Below are 17,291 nucleotides of genomic sequence, written 5' to 3' on the forward strand. Positions count from 1 at the left end.
TCTAGAACTGGGAGAAAATCAATTTCTCTGGTGTTTTGTTATGGCAGCCTAAGCAAACCAAGATGCTAACCAGCTCTGCAAGTGGTTAACTCCAGCACCGGGAAGGGGAAGGAAAGGAATAAGAAGGAAATTAACGTGGTTTTCCTCCCTCATACCTGCATATTCTTGCAATTACCCGTTTTCCCAATAGTTTCTCTTTGTATTACTGAAAACGCATGAGCCTCCAAACCAGACTCATCCATCATTCAGGGGACTTGTCTGAAATCTGCACTTGTCTCTAACGGAACCACCTTGTTCCTCCCCTGCTGACCACCACAGGCTCAGAGTTAAAGTTGAGAGAGACTTCAGATGTCACTTTGTCTGGCTGCTCAAGACATGGGAATGCCTCTCTGCATCTTCCTGCATCCTGGAGAGGACTTCAGGCAAGCCAAGCAGCCCATCCTTGTCACAGAGCTCCAGTCTGCAGGAAATTCTTCCTAATGTTGGGACAAAATTTGACATAGTATCTCAAACTCCAGCCAAACATGGTGCTAACACTGGGGATCAACAGTGGACGAAATCACCAAATCAGTCCCTTTTTTCACAGAGCTTACATCTACTCTGGGGCGGTAGACGATGCATTGGTAACAAAAGCACTTGCAAATGGCACCCGGGGTCATGAAGGGCATGTGCAGGCTGCTGTGGTCCAGAATGACGGTGGGGGCTGTGGAAGATGCTCAGAACTGAGGAGGTGATGTCACACCGAGACATCGGGGATGGCAATGAGCAGCCTGGGAGTAGCGGGGGCACAGGCCTTCCAAGCAGAGGGAAGCCAAGTGCAAAGTCTTTGCGGTGTTGAGGGGACTAAGGAAACTGGAGTGGTGGGGGCACAGGTGGAGGTAGGAGAGAGAGGAGGCTGGAGAGGTAGGTGGCCTCCTAGTGCAACAGGAAGCCACTGAAGAAATTAGGCAGGGGATGACACTGTCTGATTTTAGTTTAGAAGGATGACTCTGGCTGATACATAAAAAATAAATTCAACAAATGGTTCTGGAGCAACTGGACATCTGTAGGCTGAAAAATGACCTTCGTCCTAAGTGTCACAGCTTATACCAAAATTAAACGCAAAATGGACCACAGCCCACACCTGGATAAAGGCCCAACTGAAATGCACATACGTGCGCCAAAAGACACGGGCATAATTATTCACAGAAGCCAAAATGGGAAACCACCCAAATGTCCATCCACAGTAGAAAGGCTAAATAAATGGTGGTGTATTACATAGCACAATGCTACACAGCAGGGTCACAGTCTGCAACAACTTGGATTAACCTCGCAATGTTAAGCAAAGAAGCTAAATGCAAAAGAATACCATACTGCATTATACCATTCATATAAAGCTCAAAAGAAGGCAAAACAAAGCCATAATATTTAGAGGTGCATGTTTAACTGGCAAAAACATTAAAAGAAGAAAAACACAGCAAAGTGATTACCATCAAAATCAGGTTCAGGTCCCTTTGGAGGAAGGGAGCAGGAAGGATTGAGGGGGAAGAATGAGAGGGGCTCCTGAGGTGCTGACATTCTAGCTCTTGACCCTGGTGATGCCACACGAGGGTTTTCTTGGATAAATCATTGCGCTGGTCATTTTGTTTTGAGCACGTTTCTGTATTGTTGTAAGAGTTCACGACGGAAGAGTTTTTAAAAAGCAAAGGAAGGCGAAGAAAGAGTGTGATGGAAGGTGAAGCTGGGAAGGTCAGTCACCTGTGCGGTAGACACAGCGGAAGGGTTCTGTTTGTGAATCTGATGGTGCAACTTGGAGGCAGAAATAAGATAGAGCCCCCTTCCTGCCTCTTCACCTGTTTCCCTTGGAAGCACAGTTGGGGACTTTGTGGGTTTGTGGGTCAGCTGTGTTCCAGCATGACTCACTTCGTGGGCATTGAGAGATACCTGCAGTGTCAGTGGTGGTCTCCTGACCCCCAGGTCACAGCTACGGTGGGTGTCCTTGAATCTGACATGAACCTGACATCCCCAGTCTCAGTCTCCTGCCTGGCAATGGGCAGGTGCACATGGCAAAAGCAAACTGTCTTTCTCTACACTCACACTCAACACTTCTGTGACCCAATATGGATGCTTTTTCCCCACACTGGCCAATTCTCCCATGCCAGCTGGGTGTCCTACAATTCAATTCAATTCTGACACCAACCAGAATTAGCCCCACAAGACTGCCCCCCACTTCAGATGTCAATCTCAAGTAGTAGGTCCCCAAGTCACCTACACCTTCTGTCTGACCTGGCTACACATCAGAGCTTCCCATGTCTACCTTCTTGGGTTCCACAGTTTGCTAGAGCAGCTCCCAGAGCCCAGGAAAACACCTACTTACTATTGACAATGTTACAAAGGATTTCTTAGCCAGATGAAGAGGCACACAGGACAAAGTCTAGAAAACTCCTGAGTGCAGGAGCTTCTACAATTCTGTCCTTGTAGAATTGGGGTGCACCACCCTCCCAGCATGTAGATGTGTTCACCAACCCGGAAGTCCCCTGAACCCCATCTTCCAGGGATTTTTTTATGGAGGCTTCATCACATAAAGATTATTAATTGATTATTATTGCAATTGCCAGCTCCTCTCCCCTCCATGGAAGATGGGGTGTTGGCTGAAAGTTCCAAGCTTCTAATTGTGGCTTTGTCCTTCTAGTGACCAGCCCTTATCCAGGAGCCTCAAAGAGTCGCCTCCTTGATGCTTCTATCACCCAGGAAATTCGAAGGGATTAGGAGCGCTGAGCCAGGACCGTGGCACCTGGGAGAGGTACAGCTGCAGCTCAGGAACTTTTGCAACTGGGGCAAAGCAGGGGCGGGGAAGCCTCCGCACAGCGAGTCAGGAAGGGTGGGCTCCACCAGCGTTGCTCATCCTCTATGGCTAAAGGTTTCCACTCTCAGCTTTCTGATGTTTCCTACCTCCCAATAAGAAGTAAAATGTTCTAGTTCTGGGAATATGGGGCTTGAAAAACAAGAAGTGCTTTGGAAAATGTGCTGGGATCTGAGTCGCCTGTAATTGATGAATTCCTGCCTCCATCGTGGTCCAGCGAACCGAGAAGATGTGACAGGGAATTCAAACCCTCCCTGAGGGAACACGCCTACTTAATGCCTAACAAAGATGAGTTTTCCATCCTCTGTAATTGTGTAAGATTTCTGGGCTGGCCCTGACATCTGGCCACGGTCTCAACACCCTGACATTGTTTTTGTTCCACAATATTCTTTTCTTTCTAACTCAGCCAGAAAAAAATTGTCTCGATTCTCAACTTATTAGGGTGAATCAATACACCCTAACAGCAGGGATTAGTAGGAAAGAATTTTTGGTGGTTTACATTTTAACTAGTCGGCACCCACCTAGAATGTGTAGGGTAGCCAGGGGCTTACAGGGAATGGAAGTCCTTCTGCTTACCGCATGCTGTTTGAAATCATCCTGCCACTAAGCCAACAGCATCCGCTGAACATATTGTGTGGAGAGAAATAAGCCAGATGTTCTCAAGACAAATGGAAATTATTGGTTCACACCCTTCCTCAAGGAAGATAGTTAAATGAAGAAACTGGTCATATTAGAACCCATGAAACAGAGGCATGAAAACAAGCCCAGAGCTTGTTACCACTCAATGTCCCTTAAGCAGCAATCACTTTTCCAGCAACATGATATAGCAATTTGATTTTTAAATAACTGTTCCTCAGGCACAGTGAAGGGCTAGGTGGATATCAGAAGGAAAGAGTCCCATGAGGCACTAATACCTATGCCCCTTCATGTACCTTAATATTCTTAGCACAAATTCAGCAACCCTGAATCAGAGAACAGTCCTAGGTTAGGCATATAACTTAATGGAATATGGTGAATGAGTTCGTTGTTTTTCTTCGTTTAAATTGTGAACTGGAACCCAGTGGACTCTGATGAGGCTCTTCCCTGTGTGTGGGAAGGAGGAACAGCATTTTTAGAATTGCTCATGAAAGCCCCAAAATTGGGTAAACTCATTCAACTCTCTGCCTCACTCATATTCATTTATTCATTGAACATATGATCCTGATCCAGGTGCTGGAAGTTAAAAATTATGAAAAGATTAAAAAGCCTGCTTTCAGGGAGCATACAGACTAGTTAGCAAATATTAATAGATTCTATACAGTGTGGTAAGTATACAATGGAGGATAGAGAGCCCAACTGCACTTGAAGGGTGGGGCACGATTTCATTGACTTGAGTCTGAAGGATGAGAAGTTTGTGTGACGATCCTGATTGGTGGACAGAATGGGAGGAGCAGATGAGAGGAACTTGCATGGCAATCCTGATTGATGGGCAGAATGGGAGGGGCAAATGAGAGAAATTTGCATGGTGATCAGATTGGTGGGCAGAATGGGAGGGGGAGGGTTCCCTAGGCAGAGGATATATAATGTGTGGAGTCATGAGGAAAGATCAATAGTCTAAGAGCAATAAAGAGCATGGGAAAGTAACAGGAAATACATGGGCTTTTCCAACAGTGAGAATTTGGATTTTTGTTTTATAGGTCCTAGGGAGCCACAGAAGGATTTAAAGCAGGAAAGTGACATGATAATAATTATGAGTTAGGTGGAGAAATCTCAATATTATTGGAGAGAGCAGGCAATGGGAGGTCGTGATACTCTAGGTGAGAGGTCCAGAGGGGTCAGTCACACTGGCTGGCCAGTGGCCAAGGGCTGGAAAGGAAAAAACTAATCCAGGCAGTGTTTATGGGGTAGAATCAACTGCAGGGCTTGTGAGGTCATTACAGGCCTATTGACAAAACAAAGGAGTTTGACCCCTCAAGAAGAGTATTAGAACATGATCAAAAGAGAAAGGCCATACCAATGTGTCTGAGCAAGTGGAAAAAATAAAGAAAAAGAAAGAGAGAGAAAGGCCAAAAGGCTTTCCTAGATACAGGCGTACCTGGCTTTATTGTGTTTCACAGATATTGCATTTTTTATAAATTGAAGGTTTGTTGTAGCAACCCTGCATCCAGCAAGTCTATTGGCTGCATTTTTCCAACAGCATGTGCTCACACTTCACATCTCTGTGTCATATTTTGGTAATTCTCATAATATTTCAAACTTTTTTATTGTTATTATATCTGTTTTGGAGATCTGTGATCAGTGATCTTTGATGTTTTTTTCTTTTTTTTTTCTTTTTGTTTTTTTTGAGACAGAGTCTCACTCTGTTGCCTAGGCTAAGAGTACAGTACAGTGGCCTCATCATAGCTCACTACACTCTCAAACTCCTGGGCTCAAGCCATTCTCCTGCCACATCTCCCCAATTACCTGGGACTACAGGTATGTGTCACCATGCCTGGATAATTTTTTATTTTTTGTAGAGATGAGGTCTTGCTATGTTGCCCAGGCTGGTCTTGAACTCCTGACCTCAAGCATTCCTCCCACCTTGGCCACCCAAAGTGCTAGGATTACAGGCATGAGCCACCACACCTGGCCAGATTTTTTTTTTTTAAGGCTGAATAGTATTTCATTGTTTATATACACCACATTTTCTTTATTCATTCATCCATCAATAGACACTTAGGTTGATTCGTATCTTGGCTATTGTGAATAAAACTGCAATGAACATGGGAGCACAGATACCTACTTGACATACTGATTTTAATGCCGTTGGATATATACCCAGAAGTAAGTTTGCTGGATCATAAGTATTTTTAATTTCCAAATATTTGGGGGTATTTTTTGCTATTTTGGTATTAGTGATTTATAATTCAGTCAGAGAACATACTCTGTAAGATTTTCTACTGAAAGCTATTTTGAAGTTTATTGACATTTTTGTGGCTCAAAACTTTGTATTACAGAAATTTCCATGTGCATATATGGAAAAGGTATATTCTGCAGCTTGGAATGGATTATTCTATAAATGCCCGTTAAATAAAAATGTTATTCTATCAACCAACCTGAAGGACAAAGAAGACACTATGCATATGACAAGATGTTTCGGGCTCATCCTGGGCATTTTTCACCCAGACTCAGTTATCAGCAATTTCTCCAAGAAACCCCCCAGGTTTTTCTTTTTAATGTGGAAAATGGTATTTCAAGAACATAATCTGAGTGCTAGGATAATTATTGCTTCAGGTGTCATCACTTTTTCTAGGCCTGTTTCTTAAACAGATGTCCAACCAACCCTCTAGTTTTAGCCACACCTTCACCCCCACTTCCAAAAGTAGCTCATACCCCTGAGTCCCACACGTTTTAGGAATTTTGTGGCTTTCCCACTTCATGCTTAACATTCAGCCTTCTCACGTCTAAGTCATTCACTGAGCATCAGCTTTCTGGTTTCACGGAGGTTGTTGCTTTTGTCTTCTCTTTTGTTAGCCCACTTCTATAGGCTTATGCCTATAGAAGACAAAATCACTTTATTCATTTTTTTACTAGGGTTTTGGGAGAAGGGAAAAAAGGTACATATGTCCAATCTACTATTTTTAGCTTCAGAAGTCCCTCATTTATCTTGGTATTTCTGGTCCAAGCACAGGCTTTATCATTCAATAGTAAGTATTTATGGAAGAGAGCCACCCTCTCTTGGCCTTGCTAGTGACAAGATGGGTCAGACAAGATGCTGCGGCAAGTTGTTCCGTGACGTGTTTCTTTACACCTCTGTGTCTGACTTTGCCTTGCATACTCCCTGCCAATCACCTTGTTGCTTAGATCCTCAGCCTGTGCTCCCCTGAAGACCTCTAGAGTCAACATGTGTCTGCTTGATCAGGGCTTTCGGGCTCCTTTCTTGACTCTTAACCTCGCTACAGAATGACTAGTCACCAAAAGTACTCTCAGAGCTCTGATTCCCAGGTGATGTCACTGGTCGGCTGTAAGAAACCCTCCTAGCTGAGTAAGCCCTGCACGCGCTGGCTTCTAAGGCAAGTGGGTCTCTCAAACAGGAAGCAAACCTCAGGAAATGGCCATTCTGATAGGTCTCTGAACATGAACTATCATCAACCTGCATCTCCTTTCAGCTTGACGGAACCTGAGCTTTACTCCCCACTCCGAAGACCAAATGAGGAGACTTTGCCAGAATTATAATGTATTTCAAAACCTTTTATATTCTAAAGGGGAAAAAAAGACATTTACATCACTTGTTTGGAAGATATTGTGCTTTGTCCTATTGATTCCTCATATTCCAAATAACTTGTGGGATGAGTGAATTATTTGATTTCTCTTGTAAAGGCGGAAAGCGGAAGAGAAAAATAAAAACTCTTACAATTCCCTGGAGGAACAGCATGAAATTAAAAATGGAAAACGAGGCAGCAGTGACACATTCCATTCACCTCCAGCAAACGCTGCGTAGGATTCGCCTTCACCGCAGGCTCCGCGATGCCAGAAACCAGTGCCGACTCTTTTCCCCAAATGTGACACATTTTCCACAGAACTTGATTCTGATCTTTGCTACGACTGCCTGTGGCCACTCAGTTACTGGAAACCTACCATGCCAGCTCTTTGCTAAGTGGCTTTGGCAAGGCCTTTGTCAGTGTTTAATCATCGTAAGAAAACTCCAGAGACTTTATTAGCTGTATGAAGAATTATAGAGATATTAGCCTCAGTTGGATGAAGTCCAGAGCAGCTGCTCTGCTCTTCAAGTACAGGAGAGTTTCTCAGAGATCTATTACTCTAACAGAAAAGCATCCTGGAATTTTAACCCTAAATTAGGTTAGTAAGGAACATAAGTATTGCTTATTTTTGCAAAGTAGCTGTATTCCTGAAAACAAGTGTGTAAATCTGACTTCCCGTACTCAATCCTGCTTCCCCATTCACACATTATAATTTCAAAAGTGCTTAATCTCCATTTATGGCTAAATGTCAATGTATAGACTTTTATCTTTCAATTCTAGTTCTCCAAGTTTCTTTGACAAGTACTTGAATATGAGAGGTGTAAATACACACTAGGATAGCTGTCTGTGTAAAGGAGTGTTTATCAAATATTTTGGTAAAGTGAATATTCACTCAGTATTTTCATTTTTATATATTAACAGAAATTATGTCTCAGCTCCATCCAAAATGTACAGTCTGGCATATTTAACCTGGCTTCCTTAACCTTCTAAAATGTATTTGCCTGCAATTAATATATATGGCCATGAGTTGATGGTGGTGTTTTGGCCACTGAATGAGATTAGCAAGCTCTTCCTTTCAAAATCATATATAAAAGTACCTCACTGTTGAAATAGGTACAATCAGTACATTTTCCATTAATCATTAAATATATCATTTTCAACTTAATCTAAATCTCAACTTATTCCAACACTCGATCAGCTTACATCACTGTCTCTTAAAGTAAATTTTGTGGAGCTCTAGTTCCCTGCACATGGTTCTCTGTGCCACATGACAAATGACCACAATCTTCACAGCAGGGACAACAATCACTTGGATGTCCACTTCTGGAGTGGCAGCATGAGCAGCTCCGCATCTCCAGCAGAGCAAATGTAAGTGGTGAAAAATATTTTTAAAACCCCAGTATTTAAAATCTCTGGGAATCATCCTAAGGGTATATAGCAAATAGATATAGCCAAGACGACCAGCGGCTGCCACCTCCACCTGGCACTCTGCTCATAAAGCAGGGTGTCACTCAGAGAGAAGCAGGCTGCTGCCCCCACCTGCAGCTCCAGGGCTGTGACTCAGAGACTTCATCCAGGGGGACAGGCAGGCCTGAAGGACAGAGAGCTCCCAAGCTCTCCCCAAAGGAACTGACTTTATTTGAAACAGAGCATGAGGATATTAAAGCCTCAAAAACAATGAGGGTTTTGATGGTAAGCAATTAAGAGGAGGCTGATATTAATAGCTTCGTGAAAGCCACAAACTTTAGCCGTAGGTCAGCTAGTTTACTAGAGAGAACCAGTAAAAGAGACAGCCAAGAAGAGTGTGCTCCTATTGTTAGGACCAAGCTCAAACACTGGCATCAAAAATGACCCTTGCAAGGGAGCTCGCATTTTGTTGGATGAGACTGTGGAGCAATTTGTGCCCCCAAGAAAAGCAGAGAACCATAGAGCAATAAACTGGGAATTCATGGAGTCTAGCATCTGGGTACGATCGGGGAAAGAGAGTCAGAGGGAACCCTGCAAAAAGGGCTCTTGTTAGGAAGACCGTGTGCATGCCAAGGGGCTTTCCCGCTGTGGGGAGCAATAGTCTTCACTAAAATAACCCAGCCAGTTACTAAACAAATAAGCAAGTAACAATAACAAGCCCTAGGCAAGGACAAGGGGTATCAGTACCCAGATATTCTATATTATCTAAAATGTTCAGTTTTCAACTACAAAAAATTACAAGACATGTAAAGAAATAGGAAGGTTTCTTTAAATAAGCAGAAAAAAGTAGGCAATAGAAATTGCCCATAAGAGGGCCCAAATGTTGGATTTAACAAAGTCTTCGAAACAATTATTGTAAATATGTTCAAAGAATGGAAGGAAACTATGCTTATAAAGTACAGGGATGTATAATGACAATGTGTCATTAAAAAGAAAATAAGAAAAAACATAGAAATTATTAAAAAGAACAAAGTGGAAATTCTGGAGTTGAGAGGTACAATAACTGAAATGAAAATTTCACTAGAGGAGATGAACAGTAGATTTGAACTAGCAGAAGAAAGAATCAGCAAACTTGAAGACAGGTTGATAGAGAATGCAATACAGAGAACAGAGAAAAAAGAATTAAGTCGGTCAACAGAGCCTCAGGGAAATACGGGACACCAAGGCACAGCAACATATGCATAATGGGACTACTCAAAGGAATGGAAAGAAAGGAGCAGAAACAAATATTAGAAAAAGTAATCAAAAACTTGGTTTAAAAATAAAGTTTGGAGGGTCCAACGTCTGTAATGATGTAGTAGGGACCCTGAAAAATCTATTCTTCCATAAAAGCAGAGTCCACCGGCAAATATTGTCAAGATTGACTTTTTAAAGTACTCTGAGAATTAAGCAAAGGCCTGCAACAATCTGGAAACACTGAATAAATGTTTCTTTATTTGCTATATACCCTTAGGACAATTTCCACGAAGGAGGGTGGAGGAGAAGGAGCATTTATTTAAAAACAAAAAATCAGGTGAATCCTGGTAAGAAGAATGAAATTTATGGCATTTTAACTTGTCCTATTCTCATTCCCTTTGTCCCCTACTCCATGGTAGCCCTAGAAAACAACCTCACAATCACAGGAGAGGCACAAAAGTTAGCAGCCCAGCAATCACTGGAGGGGGGAAACAGGTTTGAGCTCCCCAAAGCCCTATTCCCAGGGTAATGTCACTATTTGACCCAACTAGCAGTTGCCTGTAAACATCAGCATTCCGGGTTTGTCTTTGTTTGACCCAACACAGAGTTCACTCAGTATGAACAGCCTTTTCCCCAGTGCATTTGTTGAAGACAATCAGTGGCAATTGATAACATCACAGCTGCCTGAGGCAGTACTCACAACTGGGGCAACCAAGAAAGTAACTGAAAAATTTAAAAGGAAGAGCTGGGGAATGAGATATCCTTAAGGGGCTTTATAAAGCTCTGACACATTCCTGGGAATCCAGAAGGCCACACACATGTGTAGGGCTGGGAACATGCCCAGGAAAGACCTGAGAAATCACTAAACTGTCACCTCTTGCTGGCTTTGAGGCTCTGTCTAAGCGGAAGTGGAGGCCACGGCAGTATCACACACCACCTGCCAGAGCACTGAAGGCATTGCCCAACACACAACTTCTTGGCAAAGGCTGGGAGACTTATTGGTTCAAGATATTTAAGGAAATTTCCATCTAACCATTAGCTGACCACTAAGTTAACCAAGAAGAGACTCCAATAGCCATATGCTAAACATAAATTTTACAGAATTCATTCAGGAAAGTCACCAAACAAGCAGTAACAATAAAAACAACAACAAACATCAACAACAATAAAACCCCGTGGAGTGGAGGCGAGGGGAACTGATTTTCAGAATTGCCATATTATATTATTTATATGTCTGGTTTCCAATAAAAAAAATGAGGCATGCAAAGAAATAGGTAAGTGTAGCCTGTACACAGAAAAAATAGCAGTCAATAGTAACTGTCCCTGAGGAGGCCTGGATATTGAAATTATTAAACAATTTAAATCCTATTATAAATATTTTCAAAGAACTAAAGGACACTATGTTTAAAGAACTAAAGGAAGTATGAAAATAATGTCTCACCAAATAGTGAACATTAATAAAGATATAGAAAATATAAAAAGGAATGAAGGCCGGGCACAGTGTCTCACGCCTGTAATCCTAGCACTCTGGGAGGCCGAGGCAGGAGGATTGCTTGAGCTCAGGAGTTTGAGACCAGCCTGAACAAGACACCATCTCTACTACAAGTAGAAAAAATTAGCCAGATGTGGTGGCATGGGCCTATAGTCCCAGCTACTTGGGAAGTCGAGGGAGGAGGATTGCTTGAGTCCAAGAGTTTGAGGCTGCAGTGAGCCACGATGACTCCACGGCACTCTAGCCTGGCAACAGAGTGAGACTCTATCTCAAAAAAAAAAAAGAAAAAAGAGAAAACAAAGGAACAGAACCTCAGAGACCTGTGGGGCACCGTCAAACATACTAATATGTATGTAATGAGATTCCCAAAAGGACAAGAGAAGGAAAGGGATAGAAAGAATATTTGAAAAAAGAATGACTGAAAAATTTCCAAAGTTGATGAAAAATATCAACCTACACATTCAAGAAGCTCAACAAACTCCAGGTGTGAGAAACTCAGAGATCCACATCTAGAGAGATCATAATCAAATTGTTGAAAGACAAAGAGAGAATCTTAACAGCACCCAGAGAGAAGTGATCATCATATGTAAATGATTCTCACTAAGATTAACAGACAATGTCTCAACATAAACCATGCAGGCCAGAAGACAACTGGGTAACATATTAAAAGTGCTAAAAGAAAAAGGCAATGGGCAAAGAATTCTATTAACAGCAAGAGGGAGACCTAGTCGATACTAAAAATAGAAAAATTAGCTGGGCTTCCTGGCACGTGCCTGTAGTCCCAGCTGCTACTCGGGAGGCTGAGGCAGGAGGATCACCTGAGCCCAGGAGTTGGAGGTTGCAGTGAGCTACGACAGAGTGAGACTCTTAAAAACAAACAAACAAACAAAAAAACAGTATAATACTCCTGATAATGAGAATAACCCTGAGACAATTTTTCAGTGAGCCTAACAACTTTCATTTCTCTATTATCAAAATTTCCAATGTTAATGACCAAGGAGTTACTTTTACATAAAACACTTCTTTATAGTTTGTTGATATTAGCCACCTGCAATTTTTGCAGTCTCCAATTTAAACCATCCTTTAAACATATATTTAAATAAATTTTTAAACATAGCTAAAATGTACTTCGAGTCAAATATCTGGCTTTAGATCTTAGGTCATTTTGTCTTTTCATTTTATGCCATCTCCCAAGGCAATCTTATCTTTCTCCATGGCTTTAGTACTACCTAATACATGGCAAGTGCTAACAGCTTCTAATTCTGTATTTCCAGCTCAGTACTTACGTTTTGTGTTGCTTTCCTGACTCCTCGACCCGGATGTCTCAGAAATATCAGAATCCCGGGTTTGGGCACCAAAGGTGTCAGGGTGGCAGTCCCCCTTCAGTTCTTGGTGTGCTCTTGGCGGAAGAATGACCAGACACACCAAAGGGTCAGCTCCAGACTATTATCCAGGTCCTCTGACTCCTTTCTTGGAAAAATCTCCAGCAAGGCCGACAGGACCGAGTCACCTCAGGCAGGGAGCAGTTTCACACCAGCAGCTCCTTACTGTAGAATAAAACGCGTCCCTCTCCGGGAGTGGAGAGAGACAGACCCACTCACTCACTGACCCACTCACTACCCACTGACGCCTTGGATTCTTTCCCTGTTAGCCCAGTCTGGAGGAGGGCTCTTGGGAGGTGTAGGGTGTTATCAAATGATCGACAGGTGTCCTCAAAATTCCATCTGCGTGCATATACACGAGCTCCCTCTAAGAAAGCCCACCTGGCGGGATGAACTGCAATGCAGATTCAAGCTAATAGCGTATTAATTACCCTTAGTTACCCTAGGTCACTTTCTAAATCTTATTCTGCTGGGGCTGGGGAATTCCTAGATTGATAAAGCATGCCCTCCTGCTCCAGGTGTAGCGGTTGCTCGGGATAGGATTAAGGGTGGGGCAGCACCAAACCGGACTGCCCACCCCTATCCTTCTGCCCAGGTGGAGCAATTGCTCGAAACAGCACCGAAGCAGGGAGCCCTTGTCCCGAGAAGAGCGGGAGATCCTAACTATCTACCTAACAGAAGCACCTCAAATTCAATATGCCTCACACTGAACCTATGTTTCCCTTCCCCTTCCAAGTCCAAAGAACCCCCTTTTGCTCTGATGTTTTCTGCTGATGCTTCCAGAAACTTCTCTATCTGCCATCTACAACCAATGAACTTGAAATTCTACCTTCCTATTACAGATATATCTAGAATTTGGCATTTCTTTTTTCTTCTGTTTTTCTTTCTTTCTTTCTCTCTCGTTTTTTTTTTTGAGACAGGATACACCTTTCTTTCAACCGTTTGCTTTGACATCCTCCCTTCTCCCAGTTCTTAATCCCTTTCTTGGCACTTTTTCAAACTTCTTTGCCGCTTCCATCACCATTTTTAGATTTTCATGGTTGAGCTGTGCAATGCCACATACAGCACGTGGCAAAAAATACATTATGTTTAAGACAAGGCCTTTCAAAAAGCAAAAGGTATTTTCTGAGCTAGTGCAGCTGAAGTCATTGGTAAGCTTAGGACTGTTTCGGTGGCCCACAGGGGTGGAGGGGTTGGGACATGCTGAGGAGGGAGTGGAGGTGAGGAAATGGGGTCAGCAGATCAGATCTTTTGAGATTTAGCTTTAAAGAGGAGATAGGAGAGTAACCGGAAGTAGGAACAAGGAAATTGTGATATTAAGCCTTGCGGAAATTTTAGAATTTCTAAATTAACACTTGACTCTCTTTATTCACACACATGCACTCAGTGTTCATGAGGTCCTGCTGTGTGACAAATACTGTGCTACTTCCCGAGGAAACAAAGCCAAATAGGACCGAGGCCCCCGACGACAAGCCCCTAGCTATGTACGTGGTTTTCCCATCCATCAACCCAAGCAGAACAGACAGTTCTTATACAGCATTAGGGTGCAGGAGAGTTCTTACTGGTAACATTTTTCGTCTGTAGAAACTGTGGATTTTTTCTTAGACTATACAGGTCATAAAATACTGGAACGGGAAGGGAGCTGAGAAGTCATCTAATGCAAAGGAAGGAACTGGAATCCCAGAGAGGCTACGCAGCTTGCCCAAGGACACATGTGCAGCTAGTGGCAGAGTCGGGGAGAAAGCCCTTATCTTCTGCCTCCTGGCTCGGGGAATTTTCCACTCCCCCCTGCCAGAGTATACACACAAGTGTCAGTTTCTGCATTTCTAAATTCTTGCAGCTTAACCATCCCTTTGAATGGTAATATTAATGACTTCCATGAGTCAGTGCTTATGTTCCATATTCCACCAATTAATTGTAGTTTGGGGTAATCCGTTCCAAGGCCCTGGATTATTAAGTGCAGTGTTGGCTGTTCTTTGAAGGTAATTCCTTCCAAAGCTTGGACCGATTACACCTAATAGATGAGAGTTGGTTGAATTTGTCTCTAAATGTCCTTGAATTGAAAATCAATAGTCCTGTTTGTTTCCCCCATAGCGTGGCTACAGGAGCAACCATGGCATTGGGGAAGTGGATGCCCCAGGGAGTGGTGGCAGCCCTGCTGTCACCTGGTGGGTGACAGGCTGCAGCGGTCTGTTCTGGGAGTTGTCTTTTGTTATTACAGCTAGAGGTATAGAGGTGACAGTAAGAAGAACTTTTTATTTCTGTCCTTGACGCCCTCGCCCCTCCTTCCAGCCCCAAGCAATCTGGATTGGGCTCCTACCATTTGGGAAATATCGTTTTCATTTGGGAACCAGGAACATCTACCTCATCGAGAACTGCTTATGTCCCCAGCAAGCAGCAGGTCAAGGAGAAACTATATATATAATATCTTATATATATATAAAATCTATGGTACAAAACAGCGATTTTCATGCCCAAGGCTTTTGGCAATCAGATCACTCTTTGGTGGCCTCTGCCATTTTCACCTGTCCAGGAGGTAAAAGCCAGTCCTGCGCTGCTTGCTGTGTCTAGCAGTGTGGCCCTGGGCTAGTGATGTCACCATGAAACGTCAGAGCTGGAAAGTGTACAGGGGGGAAAAATAATGTCCCCTCTGTCCTTCTAAGTTCTTGGCTGGTGCTCCTGTAACGAAAGACAGATTAACAAGAGAAAAATGAACAGGAGTTTGTTCACGTGCCTGTCTCGTATATGCGTGGGAATGTATACACTTGTGGTGGTGCCTGCCGCTCTCCGTTTTATATCCTCACCCGTAAAATAAGGAGGTTGAATACTTCTGAGATCCTTGCCACCTCTGACATTCAATGCTCTGAAGTCCCTTCCAGCCTTGCTGCTCTAGGTGGCTGTGGACAAGTCGCAGCGTCACCTGGGAGCTATGGGAACGGGGAATCTTGGGCCCTGCCCCGGACCGAATGAATGAGAATCTGCATTTCAACAACATTCCCAGGGGATTCCTATGCACGTAAAGTCCGCTTTAGAGATCCAAATGATCTTGGCTCTGGACATTTTGTATTTTCCCTAACGCTTTCAGTTGTCTTTCTCTCATTAGCCTGCAGAGGTCACCAGAGAGCTGAGCGGTGGACCTTTTCCCTCTAGCTTTACTTACTCTTCTCCACCCTCCTGCCCTTCGAGCTCCCTTAAAGTCTCCGGCCTGCTACAAGGACACGGGCTGCGAAGCCGTCCACAGTGCAGATACCTCCCAGGAAAGAGCTGGACCCGAGGGCCCCTCTTGTCTCGTGGGCAGACTCCGCTGGAGTGACTGTAAAGAAAACAAAAATCTTGTGTTTCCTTGCAAAGTCAGGCAAATCTGTGGTTAATAATGCCACTCCAAGAATGTAATCTAATGAAGGATAATTTATTTTGGTCTTAGAATCTATTTACTAAGGCATTTATAATGTATTTTATTGTCAATCAATTCCCTACAATTATAAATAATGACTACCTGATAAACCAAAAGCCAGTCTTCCGTGTTATTATACAAAGGATATTATTTGTATAATGCTTCAATGTTTGTAAAATACTTTCAATTTCCCTTTATTTAAATCTTCTTAACACAAGGTGTATAGGATACTCCATTTACAGAGATGACGCTGAAGCCAGAGATGCATCCGGTAACTCGTGGAGCTGAGACTTGAACCCGGGTCTTCTAACCCCACATTCCATGCTCTTTCCTATTTTGCCAAATAGTCTCCAGTAATTATGATAAAATTCCTGCTCCATGATGGCATCAAGGTATAGTCACCCACCACTGAGATGTTTTATCTGGGGATTTAACATTTTTACCTACTAATATTTTTTTCATCACTGCAGTTTACCAGCAATAACTGATCAGATATTGATCCATTGTGTCTGCGGTTGGGAAGATGCTACAGTGCAAAATAGACTTTAAAAGTAATAATCCAAAATACCCCAGGACGGGGCTCTCTCCCCAGAAAGCACAGAGGTGCCCCCGCTAAGGTGCCCCCCATATAAATTCTCTTTCCCCTCTCTCATGCAGGAGAGGATTTTACCTTCCCTCTTTTCTCAAATATTAAGTACTTAGTGTCTCAGTCTTTTGGGGCTGCTATAACAAACCACCACAGACTAAGTAGCTTATAAACAACAGTAATTTATTTCTTACAAGCCTGGGGGCTGAAGTCCAAGATCAAGGCGCTTGCAGACCCAGTGTCTGCTGAGAGTCCACTTCCTGGTTCACAGACAGCCGTGTTCTCGCTGTGTCCTCACAGGCAAGGGAGCTCTCCCGGGTCTCTTCTGTAAGGGCACTAATCCCATCCATGACGGCTCCACCCTCATGACCTGGTCACCTCCCCAAAGCCCCACCTCCCAATACCATCCCCTTGGGAGCTGGGATGCTACATCGGAATTTAGGGGGAAAATAAACAGTCAGCCCATAGCACGTAGTATTTATCAGGTGCTGATGAAACGGTGGACAATAAGGCTCAGTTCTTGCCTTCGTGGAGTTGGCAGTCTATCGAGGACATCAGACACTGGACAAAGAGTGATGATGTGAAAGGGGAAGAGCTGGGTACCGTGACAGCTGACAAGGGACACACCCCAGTGTGGGCGTCAGGGAAGGCTCCCTTCAGAAGCAGTGATGTCTGGGCTGAGCCCTGAAGGACAGTTGTGGTAAGGGGTGGCAGCAGGGCGGTGGGACAAGC

This window comes from Lemur catta, chromosome 22, assembly GCF_020740605.2.
Source record: "Lemur catta isolate mLemCat1 chromosome 22, mLemCat1.pri, whole genome shotgun sequence".
NCBI lineage: Eukaryota > Metazoa > Chordata > Mammalia > Primates > Lemuridae > Lemur > Lemur catta.